At 40.3% G+C, this 23,596-nt stretch overlaps 1 protein-coding gene and 2 long non-coding RNA genes across 10 annotated transcripts in view; 2 read left to right on the forward strand and 1 right to left on the reverse strand.

Annotated features, from left to right (window-relative positions):
• Window positions 1-4,950, forward strand: part of LOC122462385 — a 35,947-nt gene extending 30,997 nt beyond the window's left edge. Inside the window, exon 3 of the long non-coding RNA XR_006284895.1 lies at window positions 4,895-4,950. This is a non-coding gene — a long non-coding RNA (uncharacterized LOC122462385). The remainder of the gene's footprint in view (window positions 1-4,894) is intronic.
• On the reverse strand, window positions 754-8,089 carry LOC122462384. Its single transcript, XR_006284894.1, has 2 exons — window positions 7,815-8,089; window positions 754-4,480 (listed from the first exon to the last, which is right to left on the reverse strand). It is a non-coding gene; the product is annotated as an uncharacterized LOC122462384 (long non-coding RNA).
• GULP1 (GULP PTB domain containing engulfment adaptor 1) overlaps window positions 8,007-23,596 on the forward strand; it is a 274,829-nt gene continuing 259,239 nt past the window's right edge. For 2 of the 8 annotated variants that reach the window (XM_037912572.2, XM_043525326.1), the window contains exons 1-2: window positions 8,158-8,300; window positions 19,216-19,289. The gene's annotated coding sequence lies outside the window, so the exon portion shown is untranslated. Of the gene's footprint in view, window positions 8,301-19,215; window positions 19,290-23,596 lie in introns of all 8 variants that reach the window. The other 6 variants (XM_043525324.1, XM_037912575.2, XM_037912576.2 and 3 more) reach the window with 5 other exon arrangements.

A 23,596-nucleotide genomic window follows, 5' to 3' on the forward strand; every position in this document is an offset into this window, starting at 1 on the left:
TATATGTATAAGGAATTTGTAAATAATAGGGCCTCATCCATCACCCTTTGCATTCCATGGGAGCTGAATTGGAACTACAAAGTTTTCATGGTTTTGTTGAATATAGGTTATGTATTGAGGGAATATTTAAAAATATACTTTTGTATACATTTTCAGTTTATGCTAAGAATAACTGTTTTTTGGCTTAGACATTTTGGATAAATATTTGTGATTATCACTAGCAAAGACTTGACTTTAAAAACTGATGATGTCCATATGTACAGTAGGTATGGTCAGGCACAATGATTTCTAATGTTTCTCTGCCAATGTCTGTGTCGTAAAGGAACTAACTTCAGGGTTAGCGTCTGGGTCTTTCTACTAAACATTGCTCTGAAATGTGTGGAAAGCAAATTGGGGATTACAGGGAGACAAATGTTCAAAAGTGGATGCCCAACTTGAGACATCCGAGGCCTCATTTCAAGAGGTGTTAAAGATCCACAGCTCAAACTAACATTAATGGGAACTGTGGATCCTCTGCACCTCTCATAATCAGGCCATAAGGGTCTCAAATGAGGCACCTAAAACACTTAAGTGTCCATTCTTTGACATTTTTTGACCTGAGTTGTTTGGGCCATAACATTTAAGTTCTTAGTCATAATATACAGAAGTCATTTTTAGCATTTGGGGGGGGGGGAAGCTTTCTGTACAACATACTTTCACGCAACTAGACCACTTGAAAGACAACAATTCATATTACAAAAAATTGATATTTAATACTGTTTGCTTTTATTCTCTTAAAAAGTGTTGAACTTTTTGTTTTCAATATAATTATCACTTCTAGCAATAAATTAACCGGAATAGCAGCCAAAAGTCTGAGTCTTCTCTTACTGAAAGTCCATTGACTTTGATGGGAGCAGGATCAAGATAAATTATCAGCAGTACAGTCTGTGGGCAGCTGTGCATGTGCAACTGCATGTCTGTTTTGAATATATTTTGTAGTAACTTTTGGATACCTTGCATGCATACATACTACAAAACTCATCTAATTTTATATTTAAATAGAACACATTAATGCATGCCTGATTAATGAAAATAAGGCCCTAACTATAAATTTTAAAAAAATGCTATATTTCTAATTGTCCAAGAAATGCATGTTCAGAGCATTCATCAAATCTTTGTACACACATACAAATATAGTTCTTTCCTTTTTCCTTTAACTGAATATGATCTTAATTACTTTTCACTAGAGCTGGTTTGGGGGAAAAGCTCTCCATGAAAAGCTGACAAAAACAAAAATGAGTTTTTCTGAAAATTTGCTTTGCCCATTGGCCATCTGTAATAAGGCATGAAATCTCTCCCAGTGCTTGTCTTATTCCCCAGTTAATCTAGTTAGACTGGACAGTGGAGACAGTTGTGTTAGCAACTCTGATGTTACAGGCTTTTGACATGAGATTACAACATGCTACTGTCAGCAAGAATCATTTAACCAATGGAATACAAAAGAGGAGGCACAATGAGAGAAAAGCATTTGTGACTTCTATGTCAATAACCCTTCACGCTTTGAAGCATGACTACATTCCTCCCTGAATCAAATTAGATCATACTCCTTTGCCCAACTTTTTTTTTTATTTATTGTAAACAAAGAGTAGAAATTCAGATATTATAACATTAAGTGATTTTGCCCTTTGCTCAACACTTGCCCTGATAATCTGGTTAACAATTATCCAATATTCCATTCTTGAGTTTTTGGCAAAATAACTAGAGTGTCTAGATGCCTCAGATTTGTTTCACCTGTGTCAACCTGAGTACCAAACAGAGACTGCACTGATGGCATTGATAAATGATCTAATTATTAATTTATAAGGCTTGATTCATACTAAATCAGCCTGGGGACCTGATTCGCAGTTACACTTAGGTCCTTTTACACCTCTGTGGCAGTGTAAGGGGGCCTTAAATCCCCTATTACACTGCCAGAGTAATGTAAAGGCACCTGTCACATGTGAGCCTGGCTCCTTTAAAGAGTGAGTGGTTCAGCTTACTTAGGACTAATTAGCCAGTGCCCATCAGGTGTAATGAGGGACAGCTGGCCCCTATAAAGATCAGTGGGGATGCTCAATAAGGACAAAATGAGAGAAAACTGCTAGAGGATGGAAAGGCTCTGGCAGGAGTCCAGAGTAGGCTGGGGAGAAGGAACTATAGGGGAAAGTGAAGACTCCTGTAATGGCTCCCCAGAACTACGGTCAGAACAAGGATGAAAGAGTGATTCAGAATCCTGGAAAACACTATAGCAAGTGCACGGAGGGTGAAAGACTTTGTTTATTGTGAGGACATGGTATAAAGCTTTATGAAGCCTAGGTGGGATAGAGAACATTCTGAATCTAATAACTCTTATGAGAAAATTTAAAAAAGCAAAGTCAGAAGGAGAGGAGCCTGGATCGTACCTTGATTGGGCAGTGACCCCATGACATTGCCTAAGCTTAAATGAGAATCATCAGCCCCAGCATGTTTACGCTGATATTCTTAGACCTATCACTTGCTTTTGTCACCATTGATCACAACATGGTGTTGACTCATCTGCCGACTATGGCAGGAATGAAAGGGCTTCTCTTGGATTTCTGGTCCTTCCTTGTTGAGCATTTCAGAAAGTGATGTTGGGCAATTCTCCTTAGACCCCTTGAGGGGGGAGGTACAACTCAACATAAGGGTGGCATCTCTTGGACCTCATCATTGGTACAAGACTCATTTGCTTGCCTCCTTAATCTCCTTGTATTAATGTAACTATGAACGCCACACCCTCTATCTCTATAGATTTCTCCCCTGATTTCTTTTGTTTGGCTGATTCTTCATTCATCCTCTCTGCTACATTCAACACCCAGAGTCCAGCTTTGCAGAGTGCAGGCTGGATTAAGGCTTCAATGGACCTGTGAAACCGTTATTATATTGACTCAGGATATTCTTCCTTTTAAACATGTTCAGGCCTTTGGTGAATCACATATGCAAACAATTATGAAGAAGAGGGACTACTTCTGGACTTCTTGTACCTCTGCTCTACTTTCAATCTCTTAAACCTCATCCTGTTCTACTGGTTGTCTTCGTGATGGGAAAAAACTCTCTCAAGAAAGAAACAAATGATAAGAAGCCATGTATTATGACACTTCTCTCTTATTCCCTCCAAAGAATATGCATAAGATGTAGTTGAAAATAGATTTATATTATATTCCTCTTAATTATATACTAAAATAGAGATTCTCATAAGGAAAATATCCTACAGAAACCAGAAAACCAAAGATTCCCATACAGAGATTCCTTCTTCTTTCCACCCGCCCAGATTTTAATATAAAACATCTACATTTTAATGGGAAACACAGTTGCCTATGGAAGGAGCACTGAAAATGTTTTGACGGGTATCAATGTTTAGGAAACTATTTTATTGTACTCAAAATGGTATTGTGTTATTACTAACAATTTTAGGACAAATTATACCCTGACCCCATTCAATATCACTGAGTGAAGTTGGGACAAAATCTTGTCATTTTCATTAAATCTGGATCTCATTTTACTTGAAACCATCTCTGATGCTGAATGGTATTTGCATATAATGGCACAGTAACAGTATTTCTGAATACCCTTAATAAAATTTTCACTTCTTTTGTAAATAGCCTTGGAAATGTAAAACTAAAATCTATTTCCTTGCTAGAAATGTCTTCCATTCATCCTGCATGCACTTTTGCTTTGCTATTGAGATTGATGAGCTGCTAACCTTTATTTGTCTTAGCTTAAAAAAAAAAGCCTACTGAAGTTTTATTTTATAAAACATAAACAGGTAAAGATGTACATGACTTTGCAAAACAAGAAATAAGGTAGATCAAAACTTTGAACTTACATTTCTTAACCTGAGAGTGGTTGAGCTAGTATTATCAAAATTATATATATATATATATGTAGTATACTTATTGAACCAATTTAAGATTGTCTTAGGCAACACGTCACAAGTCAGCTTGTACTGTTCATTTTGAAAAGCTAAATATAAGACCATACTCTTTTGTTCAATCTGATGATAGTTTTGCCCGAGTATGGAGTGCAGGAGTTGGCTCTTTACCTCAGGAAACAAACACACTAGTAAAAAAAAAACAAAACAAATCCTAAATATTTAAAGCAATTAAAAAACCCCTTCAAAATATCATTGTATTAAAATACTTCCGTGCCAGCTATGAGGAAATACTTTTCTTTTTTCTGCAATCCTATATGGACTTCATAATTTCCGCCCCCCCATCTGGCCACAGTTGGACAGACATGAACAGAATAGGAGATATATATATATAATGGGCTGTCAACTAGACTGTGAACAAGATGTTGGTACTGACTGTGCCAGTAGTACTTCATGCACATGCAGGTGACGGGTTGTCAGCAACAGCGACACCACAACACCCAGCACCGCCTGTGTGATCCAGCAGGAACGCTAGCGCTCATCAGCATTTTTGCCTCTCAAAAGAAAAGTCAGCTGTGGATGAAATGAGAAATTTCAGTCATTCATTATGCATCCTTCCACCTCTCTATTATTGTAAGAGGGCTGTTTTTCTTTCTAGACTTTTCATATAAATCCTTAAGGTGGGTGTAACTCCCGATGCTAAAAAGGCATCATGCACAAAAACACAGCCGTGAAAGTGATGCACGTTGGGAATCCAAATAGGCATTCCATCCTCCCTCCATTTTCCTTCCCTCTTTGTATATTCATTTTGGTATGTTTCCCCTTTGGCTGGGAGTTAGGCAGACTGATTGTTACCATTGTTAGGGACTTTGTACAAAATGATTCTGTGCAACAGTCTCCTGGTTTACTTACAAACTGCCCACATTCAAATGTACACATTTTGAAAATGTAAAATTATGCTGATGCTTGTTTGTTTTTCTTCTTTAGGAACATAATTCAACTGGAATTTTCAGGAACTTGATATCTGTATCCTGCAGTAGAGACCACTGTGAGAATTTGCTTCATTTTAGCATCTAAATTTTGGAGGCAATATTTTGTGTTTGCAAATCAATGGAAAAATTAATCACACTAATTAATCTGACTATCGTTTTCAGCCTCAGCCCTGTTTCCAGGTATTAGTACATATCAGTGATCATGTTTGTCTGATGTTACTATTGAAGATATTAGTGGTCAACATTTATCTACCTATAATCAAAGATTAAAGTTAACAGATTAATCTGAATATGTTCACATTGAATGACCTCATTTATAGCTGTTTTTCATATAATACACTTTCTATGAATACATATTTTTGTGTGGCTTACAGTTAAAAACCCACGTTTGACTTGTATCCTTTGTTTTTTTTTGTCATGATCTGTCTATCATGACACAACCTCAATCTTTCTGAATAATCATAGAATTGGGGGGCTGAAAGTGACCCTGAGAGAGGTCATCTAGCAAGCCCGTGTGTGAGGCAGCACCAACTACAATGTCTCTTAACTTTGCTTGAAAAAAACTTTGCTCTGATTTCAGTGACATGTCTTGCTCTGCTATCTAAATGGCCACTCTCAAGGTTTGTCTGTTGAATAATGAAAAATGAAACGCTGCTATTACTCTGGTGCTCTGCTATGGAAAATCAGGAGTAGGAATGACAGATGAGTTTCCTGTGTTTCCAAAGCGAGTGCATGTCCCCTTACTGGCATCACCATGGCAGAATGACATGGGATAAATGGAACATGAAAGAGATGGGTTTCTTGTCATTCCACAGGGAATACATGGTCCTTAACCTGCAATCCCCATGACTTTCATTGAAATACTTGAACTTAAAGGTTCTGTGTCCCTACAGCACACTTTAACAAGGAATACATATCCCCTAACTTGAATCTCCCAGTGCGAGAATAAGAGGGAATGCATGTCCCCTAACCAGAAGACTTCTATCCCTCATCACAGACTTCCTCAAAACATTTATTCGATAGAGGTTTTTATACTGTGCTCATTACTGTAGTTCCTGAACACCTTCCAATAGGGTATTAAATATAACTACACATCTATCATGTGGTGTTTGTTCTCTCATCCTCTTTCCAGGCAGAGAAGTGTATGCAGTGTCTTGTTTTGGTAGGGTTTGTGTGTGTGTGTTTATATTTTATATATATATATATATATATATATATACACACACACGTGTTTTAGAAGGCAAGGACAAATAAATGTGCCCTGCACTTTGAGCAGAAAGTGGTGAGGTTTGTGAAGGTCCTGAATTCTTGAGGGAGTTCATTCCATGGTTTCAGATTGGCCCTGAGAAAGTTCTGGCTCTTCCAATGGTGCTCTTTACCCTTATTGTAGAGAGTTTAATTGTGCCCGAGGAGCAGCGTTGTTGACCACAGACTTCATCCTAGAGCTTTAGGCAGTTTTTTAGATACCCTGGATCCAGCCTATGGATCACCTTGAAGATAAGGTCTCGGATCTTGATTTTGCTTAGAAATTCTATGGGACGCCATCATAAAGAGTGGAGGCCAAGTTTGATGTGTTTGTGGTAGCCTTTGGTGCTGAGAAGATATGGTGTAGTGTTCTGTACTAGTTGGAGTTTCCTAAGTGCTAAAGGCACCATGCCCAGGTATATTGCATTGTGGTAGTCCGGCAAACGTCAAAGGTGTGAATAACTGAAACCAGGTCATTATCTCTAGAATAGCCCACTGGAGATGAGCATTATCCATGAGTAATGTTTCTCTGTGAGAGCTCAGAGACAGCAAGGAATCCCTCGGTACTCTTAAAGATCAAATTGACCAATTGTGGATGTGTACTTTCCACTAGATGTACTCTCTAAACAACACCCCCAGAACAGGCATCCTCAATTAATGCATGTCCTACATCACGCAGCCCACTAGTAGACTGCCTCCTGAACGTTCTGTCCCTCAACCTGCTTCCTCTTCCCCTCTCTCACTTCCTTCTGCCCCCGGAAGATTTTTCCCAACGCACAGCTGGAGTAAGGCAATGTGAGACCCTACACCTATCCAATCGGGGGATCCTATAGACCTGATCTCAATATGGCCTTGACTTTGCTTGGTATAGTGGTACCACCCACACACAAGCCCTATTCTGGGATGACAAGGGCTCCGCTGCCACCCCTTCAGTGAGTCAGTGGTTCTCTCTTTTCCCTGATGTGCAACTAGTCTGCTGTTTCCTGTCTCTAGGCAGGCTGGGTTCCATCTGGGAGGAGAGAGTCCCCTGCCAACATGAGCAGCATGTCCTCTGTAAGCGGTTCTCCTCCTGCCAGTCCAGTGAGATTCCTATGGGAGAAGACTTCCTGCCACCCTACCATAGGGCTCTACACCTGGGTGGGAGGTCGCTTCTCACAGGGCTCTCCACCCCATGCACACAGCACCCTCACCTTCAGTGGTAGTAGGTGCACCATTCCAAGCAGGATTATGAGGGTAGCTGCCATCCCTCTTACATGCAGCCTTGTGGCAATGTCCTCTGCCAGAGCTCTCTGCTTGTTGGAGACTGGCAAGACTGCCAGCCTCAGGCTCAAAGACCCACATGCATGGCAGTGGCAAGAGGTCACGGGAGGGGGAAGGCATTTCATACACTACCTAAGGTAGAAGCCTGCTGAGCTACCGCCTCTTCTCCCCAGCTGTATTTGTACAGGTGCTCTTTGATGACCCCTGCTCACATCACTTATGCCACCCCATGACTTCACAGCTGGGGACCCCAATCAGGCGGGGGTTGTGCCTAGTTACTCTTACCCCGTCCCTGGGAATGCATACCCCAGAATCTGCATCCCCCCCCCCCCATAGCGGATTTCTCCAGGAATGCAGCCCGCTGCCAGACTCGCTATGGTTGTTTAAGGCAGTTTAGCTGCTTCTATTACCTCTGGCACGTTCTTTCCTCGTGTAATGCGTGTTGTAGTCAAGCTCAAGCCCTGGGCTGGCCCTGGTGTGCGCGCTACCGCCAGAGCGGGGTCTCCTGAGGAGCGAAGCTGCTGCGGGTGGGGGGGATCATTCCCCTTGTTCTCAGCCCCCCCCCCGGGGCAAAGTCCCAGGCGCCTGGCTGGGCGCTGAGCGAGCGAGCGAACGCGGGGAGGGGGGCGCGGACGCGCTCAGACTGCCGACGAGCCAGGCCACCTCCCGCTGTAGCAAGCCGGCGTGAGCCAGAGGGAGCCCGGGAGCAGCGAAGCGCCAGCTCCGGCAGATCAATGGTGGGAGGGGAGGCGGGAGGAAGCCCAGCCTGACGTCAGGAAACTTTCTCGGTGGCTGAGCCGGGAGCTGAGGCTGAGGCGGGCGCTCGCGGAGCCGCTTCTTTCTCTGGGTGTCTCACAGGGGCCGGCCCCGGCTGCCACCCTCCATCTCTCCGCAAGGTACCCCGCGCTTCCTTCCTTCCTTCCTTCGGGCGGCTGCGGGGAGCGGCTGCCTGCGGCGCGCGTGGGACTCAGTCCCGCGGTGCCCGCTCCCTCCGGCCAAACTCCCCGGCAAGTCCGCAGGAGTTTGACGCCCCAGGCAGGACTTTCGGCGTTGGCGGCGGCTCTTTCATCCCTCGCCGGGGCCAGCCGCCGCAGGCAAGGGGAGGCGCCCCGCGGCGCTTGCCGGGCGCAGGCCGCGCACGGGGGCGCGTGGGGCTGCTCCCGGGGCTGCGGCGCCCGAGCGCGGTTTGGCGAGGGACCGGGGCAGCCCGCCGAGCGCGGCGGCTGGAGTGATGCTGGGGCGATGCTGGGGCGAGCGCGCGCGCGCCTGGGTGTCGCGAGCGGGCGCGGGGCAGCCTCGGCGTCCCGGGGAAACTTTTTTAGGTTGAGCGAGCGCGGGGCTGGCGGCCCGGGGGCCGGCCCCCCTCCGCCTGGGGCACCCAGCCATGAGCCCTGCGACCTCCCCACAGCCGCTCGCGGCGCAGCTTCCAGTTCCCTTGTTTGCTTTGCGCTGCAGCCGCCGCTGCGTTATGTCCAAGATCGGAAACGAGTGGCATCCAATTATCCCCCTCTTCCTCCCTCCAAAACGTGACACAGCGGTAGCGACCTAAGCACCTTTCCCCTCTTAGGCGTCTGGCTTTTGAGAGTTTGCTAGTGTTAGCAATGATGGCGCATCTTACCATGTTTTAGGATGTATGGCCTCCCCTCCTCAACCCCCCCCGCAAGAGAGCGAGAGGGAGGTAGGGATTGGGGAGGGGGACATCGACATTTGTTGCACCAGATTTAGGAAACAGAAAAAGGATTGATGGAGCCTGGCATGAACGTTTGGATTTTAGAGTGGTGAGGACAATACTTTGTGTGGAAGACTTTTCTAATAATATAGAGAAAATAACCCTTTGCTACATTCTCACTGTGGTCAGTATTGAATTGTATCACTAGAATTAATCATGCGATATTTCCCAGTGTGATGATTGCATAGAAAATAAACTAGTGCTGGAATTAATTTTCTCTCAGTAGGGCCTTCAGGAGATGCTGGAAAGTCCTCAGTCGTTGTCCCCCTGCATATACTTCTGAAATTTAGATCACCTTTAAAATTCAGTAATGATTATGGATTTTTAATCCTATATATCAATGAATACACCCAAAGAGAATCTATCAGGTTTTTTCCTAATATTTATTAGACTATATTTGCTTTAAAACTTAAGGTTAACACATCTTATTTTTCTTCCCCAACTTTGAAATTGTAGGGACTTTGTCAAGAATTTCAGACTCCAAATTTGACTTGGGATATGATAGGGAAACTTCCTCTCAATTCTAAATATCTGTTTCCAAAACAAACACACACCCTATATTCTAGTGAGAAATGTAAAAAGTATAGTAAAGCCATTATCTCTGGTTTTTGTTGGTCCTATAAAGTTTTATTTTGCTTCTCCTGGCTTAGCCATAGCAATTATGTTTTGGAGATGAGCTGATATCACTGCTGATACAATGAACACATTATTGTTTTGCAGAGGAAGATTTTTCTATACATAGCTAAACAAAAACAGAAAAGTTAATTTAAACCCCATAAAATAGGGGTCAATTGGAAAGGAATGTGAAGACTATACTAATATTTGAGCATAAACTTCAAGCTCAGAATCTGGGGGAGGGAGAAGGAGAGAACATTCAATTTCTAAGAGGGTTTGAAACTTAAAGATGACAGTGACCTTTAATGAAACTCTTCTAAAAGAATGTGGTAAAATGCAATATAATTTCTGTGCCCTTTAATCTCATTACCATGTTTGTCATTAGTCAACTAAAGAACAATAACATAAGTTTTGGGACATCAATGCAGATTTACTAATAAATGAGAATACTGAGGAGACATTTTTCTTATTTTAATCCAAGGGTAATAACAGTTAGTCAAAGGCCAGTAAAGGTTAATTGTAGTCTTGAATATTTGTCATAAAAGGAATTCAGTTACTTTGACTGTTCCTTAATATTTAAAAAAAAAACCCACAATGCTGATACTTAAACTCGTTGCTGCTTTATTTTAAATCACTCAATTGTCTTAAACTATCACTACATTTTTAATTTAAATGGAAAATAATACTTCTAGTTGGATTCCAGTATGTAAGCTTCTAAAAAAAAGTCTTCTCTATATTGAAGTAACTGAGAACATATTCAGAAGTCTAACGGACTCTGAAAGGAAGGCAGTAGTGGGCAGATGTGATGGTATACATGAAATTGACCTGAAATATTCTTTGAATGTACATATATTTATATAAAAATACATATGCTCTACTCTCAGGATGGTGTAAATGTAAATGACTATTAGCTGTCCACTCTCTTTATAAGAATAACTATGAAAACAATGCCCATAGAAAAGGTAATCATATGGTGCTGTGTGTCATTGCTCCTATTTTTTCTCTTTTCCAGGTTAAGCTAAACTACATTATGATTTCATAGTAACACCTGTCAAACAGGCTACTGATAGAATGATGCTTCACTACTGTTAAGAGTTTAAAATCTAAACATAGGAACATAGGAGGGGAACAATCAAAAGCAATGTGAGTGGTGATAAGAATACAATTTGTTAGTTTTGTGCTTTTTGGTATGTGCCTTTTCTTTTTATGGGCATATGTTCATTAGTTAATTAGCTGCATAAGTTAGTGTTTATAGGCCTCCTTGAAGAATTGTGTTTTCAGAAGGGAGTTGGAGGATCAAAAGGTGGAGATGCATTATATCTGAGCCGTGGATTAAGGTTTTAGGACTATGTAATAGGATGGAAGAACTCAAGGGGGCAGCTGATTGTGTGTGTTGGACAGAGTAAGGTGGGGAAGGAAGACAGTGGAAGAAGATAGCTGGAGTCAGGTTGTGGAGCACTTTGGAAGTAAAGACAAGGGTCTTAAACTTGCTTTGGACAACAATTGGAAGCCTGCAGAGGGATCTGACAAGGGTTATAATGGCAGGCAAGGTAGATTGCCTGAAGCATTTCAGATAGTATTAATGAGGGTAAGGCGGATACTGGGAGATCAAAGAGGACGAGGCTGATGCAAAAAGAAAAGGAGTACTTGTGGCACCTTAGCGACTAACCAATTTATTTGAGCATAAGCTTTCGTGAGCTACAGCTCATTTCATCAGACAAGGGTACTGGTGATAGGCTGTTTGCCAATTTTGATACAGTTATTTTAGAATAACTAAATACACAGGTTGATACTGAATACTATACAATTAAAAGCACATAAGTTCTCATCAACCTGTGGCAACAATTCTGTACTCTTTCAAGTTCCTTTGTATACAGTACAGTTTCAGGTCAGTTCTTCAACACAGGTCTACAAAATCCAGTCATCTGTTTTGTAAATCCTTAGAATTTCTTTAATTTTTTTTGAAAATTCTTTCTGTTTTTCTTCAAACTTCATTACATTAAAATATAATGAAATATTAGAGGTAAACAGAGTGATATATGCATTGCAGTGTAGAATAGGGCTGTATAACGTGTATTGAAGATAAAGGTATTTTGAAGCATACAGTTCTAAATACAGAATATCAAAAGAATCATGAAAATATTTGAGATCATAATATTAATAGTACCAGTGTACTTTGATTACGGAACTAGTTTTTCTCCCAAGAGATGATCCATGAATAGCATGAGGAAATAATCAGAACTACCAGATACACTAATTAAAGAAAACTTGAAACTAGGAGCGTATCAAGTGCCTCTACCTTTATCTGGAGGGAACATTTAAGTAGAGAGAGAGGCTAGTTCATTCTCTAACATTTCAGTTGTTGGTTTCTCTGCTATCACTTCCAACCAGGTTGCCAATTAGTGCCCGTTTTGGTGATTTTTCTGATGGATACCAGTCCACTGAGAACTGAACTGATATCACCTAATTCATTTCACAAATGCTAGTAAATGCTTAGATGGAAACAATTTCCAGTCACTATAGAACTGAATTTAAATGATATGAATGACAGACGTCAGAGGCTCTGTTTGTAACAACTAATCCCCTGAGCCAAAAAAGTTCTGAATTGAGCTTTTAGAACAGAATTTGTATAACAATGCATAAGTTATGCAGTAATAAACCTTGCCCTCCTTTCTCTCAATAGTAATCTCATTTTTGAGTGGATAATCACAATGAGGGAATCAGATTATTGCCCAGGAAAGAACAGAGACTATATTATTGCTATTATAACACAAGCTGTGCCCCCACACAAACTGCTTAACAACATTCTCCACATATCTCTCACCTTAATCATACTTCCTCTAAGGATTTTGGAAACTGATGCCCTTGGGGTCCAATCCTGCTCATTTTACTCAATTGTATGTCACTGAAGTTGTTGCCTGACCATTGCAGTCCCATCTGCCCTGGTCCAAAGTAGGCCATAATTTCAGAGGAGTTGAGCTGCGCTTGGGTTATAAGTAGTCAAAAGTTGTGTTTATCTTGGAAAAAATATTTATTTTGCTTAAATTTAAAAACTTTTGATTTTTATGGACTGTCTTCTGTTCATATACTTACTTATCTCCTATTGACAACAGTGGAATACTACAACAGATCTAATTCTGTAGAGGAAAAATGTCACATGCAGGTGACTTAAAAAAAAATAAAAAGAGCAGAGGAAAGTTTTGTGTTCCCTGAAGTTCTTTAAAGTGAAGTTCTACTCTGAAAACAGACACTAAGGTTCCATGTTTGTTTCTTTCTGTATCCAATCTTCTCAGTTTTTGTAAGTAGAAAAGATGTTTTTCTAACAGCCAGCTTTGTACATTCAGCCTGGGTTCTGAGAGTCAAACTGGGTTCTTTTCATCTCATACATCATCAAGGTTCAGTTACATCTGAGCAGCCCCACTGTCTTCAAATTATTATCACAGTGACACCTGTGCAACCCAATTGCCTTCAATGAGTTTGCACAGGTGGAATTGATTGGAACTTAGTAAACAATTCTGGTAATGATGCACAAGTTGGGAGAGACTCTACATGTCATTCAGTCATAGCTCTGTTCTCTCTGCAGGCTTAACAGGAGTAGCAAACAATACAAATTTATTTTTGTCGCGAAGATCTGCAGATATGACCCTAAATACAGGCAAAGAGAATATGTGTTGAGTAAGGAGGTGGAATTTTTACAGAGTAGCATTATAGTCTTATAGAATTCTTTAGGCGCTAAAATTGAGTCACAAACTTCAAGAATACTTTTTAATAGTTCAAAGGGCTAGTATTTTTATTTTCAATATTATTTCTTCTTCCAGCTTTTCACACATACTTGACTTAATGTAAGTTCTTAACGTTCCAAACAGATTGATATTTCCAGCATTCTACTATTGATTTAAGTGTAATTGTTGTTCCTAGATAATGGGAGCAACTTGAACTTTTCCCATACTATGCCTAGATGCATGAATTTTGTCTCTAGGGCTGTCACTTCAGCACTTTTCAAGAGCAATAAAATCACATGAAAATTTAAAAAATGCATTCAAATTGTTGTGCAGTGCATTATTTTTAGATAAGGTGAAATAGCTCAGAGTGGACTGTGGGATTCTTAATAACTTTTTTCAAGGTCTCACATTAGCATTTTCAGTTTGAATGAGGGCAGGCTTAGAGGAGCAAAAGATTAATACCTGTTTTTGGTCAATCAGTAAAGATGGGTAGCAATATGTGTACCTTCTTGAATATCACCTATCATAACCTGAGATTGCCTGTTCCTTTTTTTAAAAAATGAAGACCTCAGCATGACCTTAACTAGTCGTGATTTCTTTTCCAAACAAGTTGCATGTTTGGCCAGCATACCCATTGGACTTTTGTGCTTACTTAACACAAATAATCATCTTATATTGCTTTGAAAGTTACAATAAATACTACATCCCTAATGAGTACTTCCTGCTTTTACATTATTTTAAATCAGTTTGCCAAACTATATATCTCCTTGCGCCACTGACTTTTTAGTAGAAATCTACACTGAAATAAATGGGAAGCTTTTTTAAAAATAGAAAAAAAATCTGATGCAAAATGGCTCTTGCTGTAGTGTACCGTACAATTGGCTTCTGTTACTTTTTAAAAGATGTTATTCCTGAAATGCTATAGTAATCTTCTGTGCATTCAGGCATGTGCATGCCAAACATATTAGGATTCATAAACAAAGAGTTTGTATGTCCTCAATGCCATCTTTTTAATGTTTGTTAGGACTAGCCCTCCATATACCATACTATTTTGCTACATTATGTCTCTTGCACTTCTTGTGTGTAGAATTGCCAGCCACAAGTGTTTGAAATCATGAGTCCAATCCTAAAAATCATGATTGGCTTAAAAAATTTGTGATTAAAGTCAAATAGTAAATCTTGGATTTTTTAGTTGCCTTTTAGCCTTTGAGCCTTGTGGGTGCCCTCAAGTCCCATTTGCAAGCTTTTCTTTGTAATCATGAGAGGCTAACACTTTTTTAAACATAAGGACTGAGATTTTCACATAAATACAAGATTCCAGGCCCTGGGGCTCTAAGAAAAACAAATATTGTGAGATTAGCAATAAGATTACAAGGGATGGTATCACTGTGGGTGAGCTTTTGCTGAAATAAGATTTATTATTAAATGAGAAGATATTGTCAAAGTATTTCACTTTCATCTATATTTAAATTCTGATTTGAGGTACATGTTGGTTGTAGGATAGCTCTAACTAAATGGCAGCATACCCGTTGAATGTAGCACTGAAATCACTTCATATTCAATGCTAGATATAATGGTTTTCAGAAATAGTGTAGCTACCTCCCTTTTCTTCCTCCGACCATGTGAGGTGAAATAGGGATAGAACTTTGGACCTTTAGCTGCAGTGTACATTCCAGTGGAGAGTCTAAGCAGCAGGTAAGTGTCAAATTCACTGGTAATTTACCAGTAATGTAAGGTCTCTTTGTGTTGCAAATCATACCCATTTTAAAATAAGCAAAGATTCTAAAATAATATCAAAGTGGGTCATTAAAATTAAGCAATAAATGTAGCAGGAGGTAAAGTACATATGTTTTTTTATAATACTGAATGCTTAACCAAGTCAGCATATGGGAGTAGGTGGATATATAGCTAACATAAATGGTAGTTTGAGAGACCGAAAGCCCACAGCTGTGCCCCTTAATCTGTTTCATATGTGCAAGCTTTAGAGGTGAGTGTGTTGTAGCTTTGTAAACAAAAAGATCTTTAGCATCTGAGTTTAGTCATGATCTCTCTCTTGAAGGGAGCAGGCTACAAATTGCAATACCAATTTTGTATGCTTTACTGCAGTATTAATATCAAATTTATCACGTTGAGCAAATAAATTTAGGATGGCAGAAAGACTTTTTTTCAACAAATTTTGCAGCTGGAACTGATACTAATACTCTTATCTCTCAGTACCATACAGTAATTGCAGTTAATTGGTTGCTGGATAACTGCTTCTGCCATGTGTTGTGGTGTGAAAATGCAATATATCAGCAGTAATAAATCACAACATTAGCATGTATAACTTTAATGTTTTGAGAGAATTTCCAGATCAATCATCCATGGGTGAAACATTTCATATGAAATTCCAGTACCAGTGCATTCCCCACACTTTTGTAGCTAAAGTGCTTGTTACTACTATTACTTAAGTATTAATTTATTTTATTTGGGTAATTTATGCATTAAGTTAAACCAGTAGTGTTTGCTGCTGGTAACATGAAAATCAAGATTGGGTGCAGATGTGGAACCAAAGTCCATAATTAGGAAGTGACCGGAATACTCATGCCTTTTTTCACACAGTCATTTAGAAATGTTGGCGCCCCCATTAAATCACAACCAGCCTGCATTCTACTATAACCCCTCTGTAATTTCCCAGTTGTCTGAATCATGCCAGGCTTTTCTTGCTCAGCTATGGGGGCTCATGTAAATACAGTCCCGCTTGTAACTGTGACTGCAAGACAAAAATTGATCCCAAAATTTGGAGATTGGAGCTCAACATTTGGCTCTAATTACAATGGTCACAAGAGCGCATCTTTCAGAAAACAACCTGGTTTAGAAAGGACACTAGGGAGCTTTCCGGTGCATCAGAAATAGACATTTCTCCAAGGCTGAATAGAAGCACAGAAGTTTGAAAGAGGCAAATGGGAAGTTCCACGAGGAACAGTGGGCTAAACTGGACTCTTTATCTTCTGCGAGCTTCAGGCCTTGCTGATGATACAGGGGATATAAAACTCTACATTCCGCCCAAGGATTGTGGGGAAAATACCAGTGCAGAAATTAGAGACCAGGTGAAAAGAGACCTTTATCATGATGGAGATTTGAACTTCAGTTGAAACTGTATTCATGACTTGCTCAGTTGCACCTATTAAAGGATATGCACTTGTGTGTGTGCAAAAATGGGTAATTGACAGTAGTTGTCTGTAATTTTTTGGTGTATCTTTGGCTTTTACTTGTCGAAAGTACACACTGAGATGCAGAAAAGTCAGAGGGAGAAAAGCTGATGTTATTGGATGACTAGTTTATGCAGGTAAAGAGACTTGAACTTAGAAGCAGTTTTTTGTGTGAGTGCGCGCACATGTTCGTGGCACCTCTGGAAAACGTATTGGATCATGGGTCATTGTGTTCCCATCCCTTCATTATTCAGAACTTCCCTTTGGCCAATAAAATCTCAAATGCTGTCACACTTTGTGAGCTTTAAGATAGTTATGTGTACAGAACAAGAGAACATGTATCACTTGCTAACCAAAGCACTGTATAGCTATCTTCTTTAAAGAAGTGTTACAACAAACATGGATGAACTTCTGCTATGGCTTTGCTGTTATGTCTGATGAAAAATTTTTTAGCGGGACTCCTTGTTCTGTACCTAGAAGCTAAAATGTGGCACACTGCAGGGGGCACACATTCAGCTGTAGACCACATATGGGTTAAGCACTAACCATGCTTCACAGAGTAAGGATATGTCCCTCTAACTGTCAGATATGTGCATGCTGATCCACAAGAGACAGAGGGAAATAAGTTAATGTTATTGGAGGGAACATTAATTCCATAACTAGTAACCTTCTGTTTAAAAAATACCTAATGATCATGTATAAATGGAGTTTAACTTTTGTTTATAATCAATATGCTAGATGAGTCAAACTGTACAAAGGTCTGGTAGCGTTTACTGTTGAGAATGGTCTGAAGAGAATAGTTAGCCCCTTTCATGTTGATGTGCAGAAAAAAGAGGCCTCTCTGTCTTCTTCCTTTGTGACTCATCCTGGATCGTAAAGCAACTTGCCAAGTGTCTAGGATCGGCTGGGGATTGGATATTGGCTAGCTGGTTGAGGTTTCATCCAGAAAAGACAGAGGTAAAGGGAAAGCAACCATGAAAAATGAGGCTTGTCTCACACCCTTATTAAGAAGGTGCCTGCCACTTGCTAAATGGAGGAGTAAGGATGCTGCAGCAGGTTGGCTGTAGGAGCTTGCTAGAGGGAAGGTTGGGAAGAGAGGTATTCAGAGAGGATGTGGAAAATGTGGAGAAGTAGTAACATATGCATTCTGTACTGTTGACAAATTGTTTATTTTGTTTATCTATTGTTTTATCTACTTCAGTTGTAAGATCTTTGGGATAAGGACTCTCTGCTAGTGTGTGTACGTGTGTCTGTGTGTGTGTGTACAGTGCCTCTGATTGGGGGATCTCTTATCACTTCTCATTTAGGCAATATGAGAATGTGATGGATTCTAAGATTGCTGCTATTTAAGAGTGGAAAAGACTTGTTGCTTTTTTTATTTCAGATGTGAACATTGTCGTACTTACTAGTGCCTTTCCCACAGCCAGATTGGACTTCTATTTTGTTCTAGAGGGGGCCTACACCTTAAGACCACCTGGAAAATTGTATACAGTGGAGAATGTAGCTGCTGGTTCACTAAATAGGATTTTCTGTAGGAATACTCTATCCCTGTACTCCATTATCTGCCCTGGCTACCAGATTATACTGAGTGAAATTTCAAATGTTGTTGTTAATTTCTAAAGCCCTAAATATTCAGGGAATTGCCTATCTTAGAGATCCCTTTCCCTGCGTGTGGCTCTGTGGCAGTATCAGGCAGCTGAGGCACTGAATAGCAATAGGTTTAAATGAGAACTGGTTTAAATGAGAATAGAAATAGGGTGTTCTTGGGGGAGGGCGAATGGCAGGATGTCTGCAGCTATTTAATTTGTTAATGTGCCCTCCTGTGCCAGAGCTCAGGTTTGATGAATGTTGGGGAACATTCCAAGGCCTATCTTTTTCCAGATTCTTTTGAGAGAGAGAGTTGGATGTTGAATGAAGTTTTGGGGTCAATGCCTGGCAGCATCCTTTGTGGTATTGTGCTAATTTGTGAAAGTATTGTTTTTCTAAGAGTGTTTAAAGTATATTTAGAAAATGCAAATCAAAACATGAATGCGTTAAAATAAACAGGACCTTCTCTGATACCCAGGCCCACCCAGTAAGATTTTGTAAGTCAGTGACTCCCCCATCTTGAGCTGTTATATTTTGATCATGGAAGTTGCCTAATAAGAGTCCTATCTTGGTAAACTAGACCAGTCCTGTCTATTTTAAACAAAGTATTGTTTGTTTGTAGGTTAAGGAGTGTCACGTTAGGACAAGTTTTGTTATCATAGGTCTTGCCTACTCTAGGAAGAAATGGTTCCTGTTTTTCCCAGCAACAGGGCAGCTGTATTGTTACTGAGAAACAGCCTGCAAATGGATACAAAATCTCCTAGCATAAATATACCCTCAGGCCCTTACGGTATATAGGTCAGAGTTTAACTTGCAGTTCTAAAGAGTCTTAATGAGGTGTGTTGTTGTTTCTCATCACAGCAGCCCACCTACATCATCTATGCCCATCCAAACAGTTGTAAATTATCAAAAGCCCTGGGTATTTTATGCATCATTGTAGATAATTTAACCTTTTTCTTATCTCCAGTTAATCATCAGTGCTGACCCTTCTCTGTTCAAGGACATACACCTGCAAACATGATGCTGGGGTAAATCTGAATGGTATGTTAACGGCACTCCTGCTTTTCTGGTGAGGGGTGGAGAAGTTTGTTCCATCGTGCTGGTGGTTGCTATGCACACTTAGACATGCTGATTTATGTTTTTATTTGTTCTTGTTCTACTTTCAGCCCCCATGAATTTTCCCACTAGTTTTATTTTCTGCCACCCCAAATCATGCTGCATTGCAGCACATGCTTAACAGGGTCTAATCTGATTCAAGATTAACCTCTTTTAAACTTTCCTCTTATTACTATTACCATACTGTTAATCTTATGTACAATGGTTGCACTGTTCATAATCCAATCAATTCCTATCACCTTCCACTTAATTGGGACACACTTAAATGGGATATCTTCGCGAACTGAATTAAACCCAATGACATTACCAAGGACTGCTGCTTAACAAGGATGATAATTCTATTTAATTAAGATACCTGCAGTTGATTAAGTGATACTTAAATAGGGATAAATAGTATTTGTGATGCTCTGGGTGATATTGCTTTGTCTTCCTTTAAACAACCTTTACCACTGCTTTCTTCAAGTTCACTCCCATCAGGCTCACAGTATTGCACACTTATCAGAAACTTCATGATGGTATTTCTCTAGTTCAGTTGGGTTGCAGCTCACTGAGCTCTATTCTGGGGGGGGGGGGGAGAATATCAGGTGTACATGTGTTACTTTAATGAGCCAGCAGGATTAATTTTAGTGAAGGAAAAAGCTTGAGAACCTCTCAGATACCAAATGACTTGACTCCTCTTAAAGCCCATGATCCTCTCAGCATCCATATGGAGGGGAAACTGCACCCATGAAGGGTGGGAGGGGGTAGAGGCGCTCACAGGAAGTACTGGTCTTGCAAAAATGGTGCTCTCTAGGGCCAGTGGGAACCAGGCAACAGAGGAATCAAGGGGCATCTGCATGATCCTGAACAGTGTGTGGGTTAAGGGAGTGGTTATTCCTGCACAGAAGACAATCCGGCCCAAGGCTAAGAACTTTGCTCCTTCGGGATGCTAGGCTATCCACCTGCGGTATGTTGAAAGTGAATCCATACGACTTCTACATAGTCCCAGGTCCTACTGGTCAGATTTTGTATTTTGTTTGACGTTCTGAAAAATAATTAAATTAATTAAACTATGAAAATATCCTCAACAACTGACAGTGCCTGGTTTATTACATGTAATCATTAGAAAAACCAAGTGACAAAATTGCAATAGAGCATTAACAAGCCCCTAAAACATGTGTTACTCCTTTTCCCCTAAACTCCTATGTAACACAAATTAATTTCACTCGTGATTTTGTATCTCATCTTTGCATGGCTTGCTGTTACTTGTTTATCCCCTTCTCATGTCTGAGTGTTATGATCCCACATTGAATTGAATTTATTGTATCTGTGAAAACTGCCTTTCATAAGATTCTATCAAGGGCAAAGGTTTGCTCTTGGCTATGCTGGTGTAAATCCACAATAACTCCATTGGAGTCAATGCTCATTTACGCAGTAAGCTATTGCAGGCAGGAGCCTTCTTTTTCTTACCTGGTTTAACAGTGCCTACCACAATGGGGTCCCTGAGCACTACCACAATACAAATAATGAAGAGTGCTTATAATCCTTGAGATTCACAGTGATCTAACGCGGTGGAATTTGACCTGGAGTGTTATGCACATGAAAACATTGTAACTAGCAATGCATGGACTTCACCTGTACATGTTGCAGGGCAGAAAAAAGGCCTAAGAATCTAAACGGCTATCGTGGCACAAAATTGTTGTAATGTATAGACTTATTAGCATTGCTTTCCATAAGTGACTTGTCCATTTATCTATCTGTCTGAGTTACTTATGGCCCCCCCCATCACTGTACTATTTGAGCATCTCACAATCTTTAATATATTTTAATTCTTTAATTCTGCCTCCCACCCCACAGTGAGGTAGGGTAGTGCTATTGTCCTCATTGTACAGATGGGGAACTGAGGCACAGAGAGACTAGAGGCTAGATCCATAAAGGGAGTTAAGTATCCTAGTATTACTTAGCTGGCCCAGAGATAGATGCCCCTTTGTGAGGCAAGGCTTAGGTTACGCCCATCTCCTCTGCATTTCCTGTTGCCTAGCTTAGGTGGCTCCTCAGTGAGCTTGTTGGCTTTTGTGAATCCCATTCTTAGGCACCTAACTCTCCCTATGCATTGTATAGGGAGCCTTAGTGCCAAATTCAGGGCTGTGGATTCCACTGGTAGGGTGCCTTAACTCAGCATTGCAGTGCGTAATGTGTAAGTCTGCTTTGTGTGTCTATTCCTAGGTGACTTGCCCAAGGTCACATAGGAAGTCTGATTGAGCAGAGAACTGAATCTGGGTTTTCTAAGTCCTAAGCTCGTGCCGTGACCACTGGACTATATATGCAGTGCCATAACAACTGGACCATGTAAATGTATATGCAGGAGACATTCATGTATTTCTCTGAGCATTTAAATTGTTTCTCTGCATTCCTGAGTATATGTAGCTAGTATACTGCTCTGTTACTATCATGTTTAGATTTACATTTTAATATCCAAAATAACTATGGAACTACTCCTTTCTGACTAATAAAAGAATTTACTTCACTCGTATAATTGTTCAGACTTCTATCAAAATTATGCTTTATTTTCAAGTTGTATTTCATTTGACCACACTATTTATACTCTGCAATATTATCACAAATATGTCACTGCTGGTTCATTTGATCTACCTTTTACAGTTGCTATTTGTTCTGTTTCTTCTCTGTAAATATTTCCACATTCACATATCTCTTGTCCTTGCTATGGAACCTTGAATTATTTTCCTTCATACATCTATACAGACTGCATTCAGAATTTTGTACATAATGAATACTAATGTTATTGAGGCTGAATCATATTAACTAGCATTGCAGTCGTCTTATTAAAGGAGAATAAACTATATCAGCAGTGTAAGCATATGAAAATAAGATCAATTGGCTGAGGTCAGTTAATCTCTGTTTTTGAGGTTCTAACTGGGGTGATTTAAGAGTGTCATGGCCACAGAATTACAAATCTGCAAGTTTGGAAAATTCAGGGATTGAGTTTCAATCTCTATGAAAGCCACGCTAGTCCAACAGATCTAAATTTTGGTTTCCAACAGAGACTACTATAACAGAAATTATGTTATAGGCCATTCTTTATAGTCACATTGGTGATGGCTGTGTGTCCCAGTTCGGAGCAGTTGCCCCTTTATTTCCCCTCTGTGGTCCGGCAAGGGAACCCATTCTAGGCTCCTCAGCTGTTACCTCTTCTGGGCAGAGACCTGCATCTCTCTCCTTCCCCTTAGGAAGGATTTGGGCCCCCTCGAGTGCAGAAGCTTCTATCCATTTGCTAGATCAGAAAGAAGGCCCTGAATCAGTTTAAACTCAGATTATTTATCCCCAAATCCTTGCTTTGTCTGCTGGGTCTCAGGAGAATCCAATTAGAACTAGTACCTGTGAGCCTCTCCAGGTAGTGATATCTTTCTGCAGGTGTTACAACCCAAGTGAATTTACCCAATCATCCCCCATTGTTGGTAGTTCCTGCAGAGTCGTGATCACTCTCCCACATGGAATTATATACTCTAGAACCTCAGAGTTACGAACCTCTCAGGAATGGAGGTTTTTCATAACTCTGAAAAAAATGTTATGATGGTTCTTTCAAAAGTTTACAACTGAACATTGACTTAATACAGCTTTGAAACTTTACAATGCAGAAGAAAAAGGTTGCTTGTAACCATCTTAATTTAAATGAAATTAGCACAGAAACAGTTTCCTTACCGTGTCGAATCTTTTTTTAAACTTCCCCTTTATTTTTTCAGTAGTTTACATTTAACACAGAACTATACTGTAGTTGCTTTTTTGGCGGGATGGGGGTCTCTGCTGCTGCCTGATTGTGTACTTCCAGTTCCAAATGAGGTGTATGGTTGACCAGTCAGTTCATAACTCTGAGGTTCTGCTGTACAATCCCTGCCCTCAGTGATACCTAAACTTAATAAAGTAAAATCTCACACAGATATTTCAGGAAATTGCCATATCTGTCACACTGTGCTTCTGTATTGGCTGGCAGAGTGGGTATGCTGTTAACTCATTAGTGACATTGTCTGTGTGGGTGGGATGGATGGATAAATGTTTCAAAATAACAGGGTAGAATGTTACTTTTTAAAATATAACTACATTAGTCCTGTCACATTGCACGCACTATGTGCCTGCTCTGCCAGTCCTGTGTTCACTGGGAGGACAACATTGCTGTCAGCAGCTACCATACTGTTTTCAGACATCTGCATAAGTTGTCATACTGATTTTGTTTTGTT

Source organism: Chelonia mydas, chromosome 11, assembly GCF_015237465.2.
Source record: "Chelonia mydas isolate rCheMyd1 chromosome 11, rCheMyd1.pri.v2, whole genome shotgun sequence".
In the NCBI taxonomy this organism is placed as follows: Eukaryota; Metazoa; Chordata; order Testudines; family Cheloniidae; genus Chelonia; species Chelonia mydas.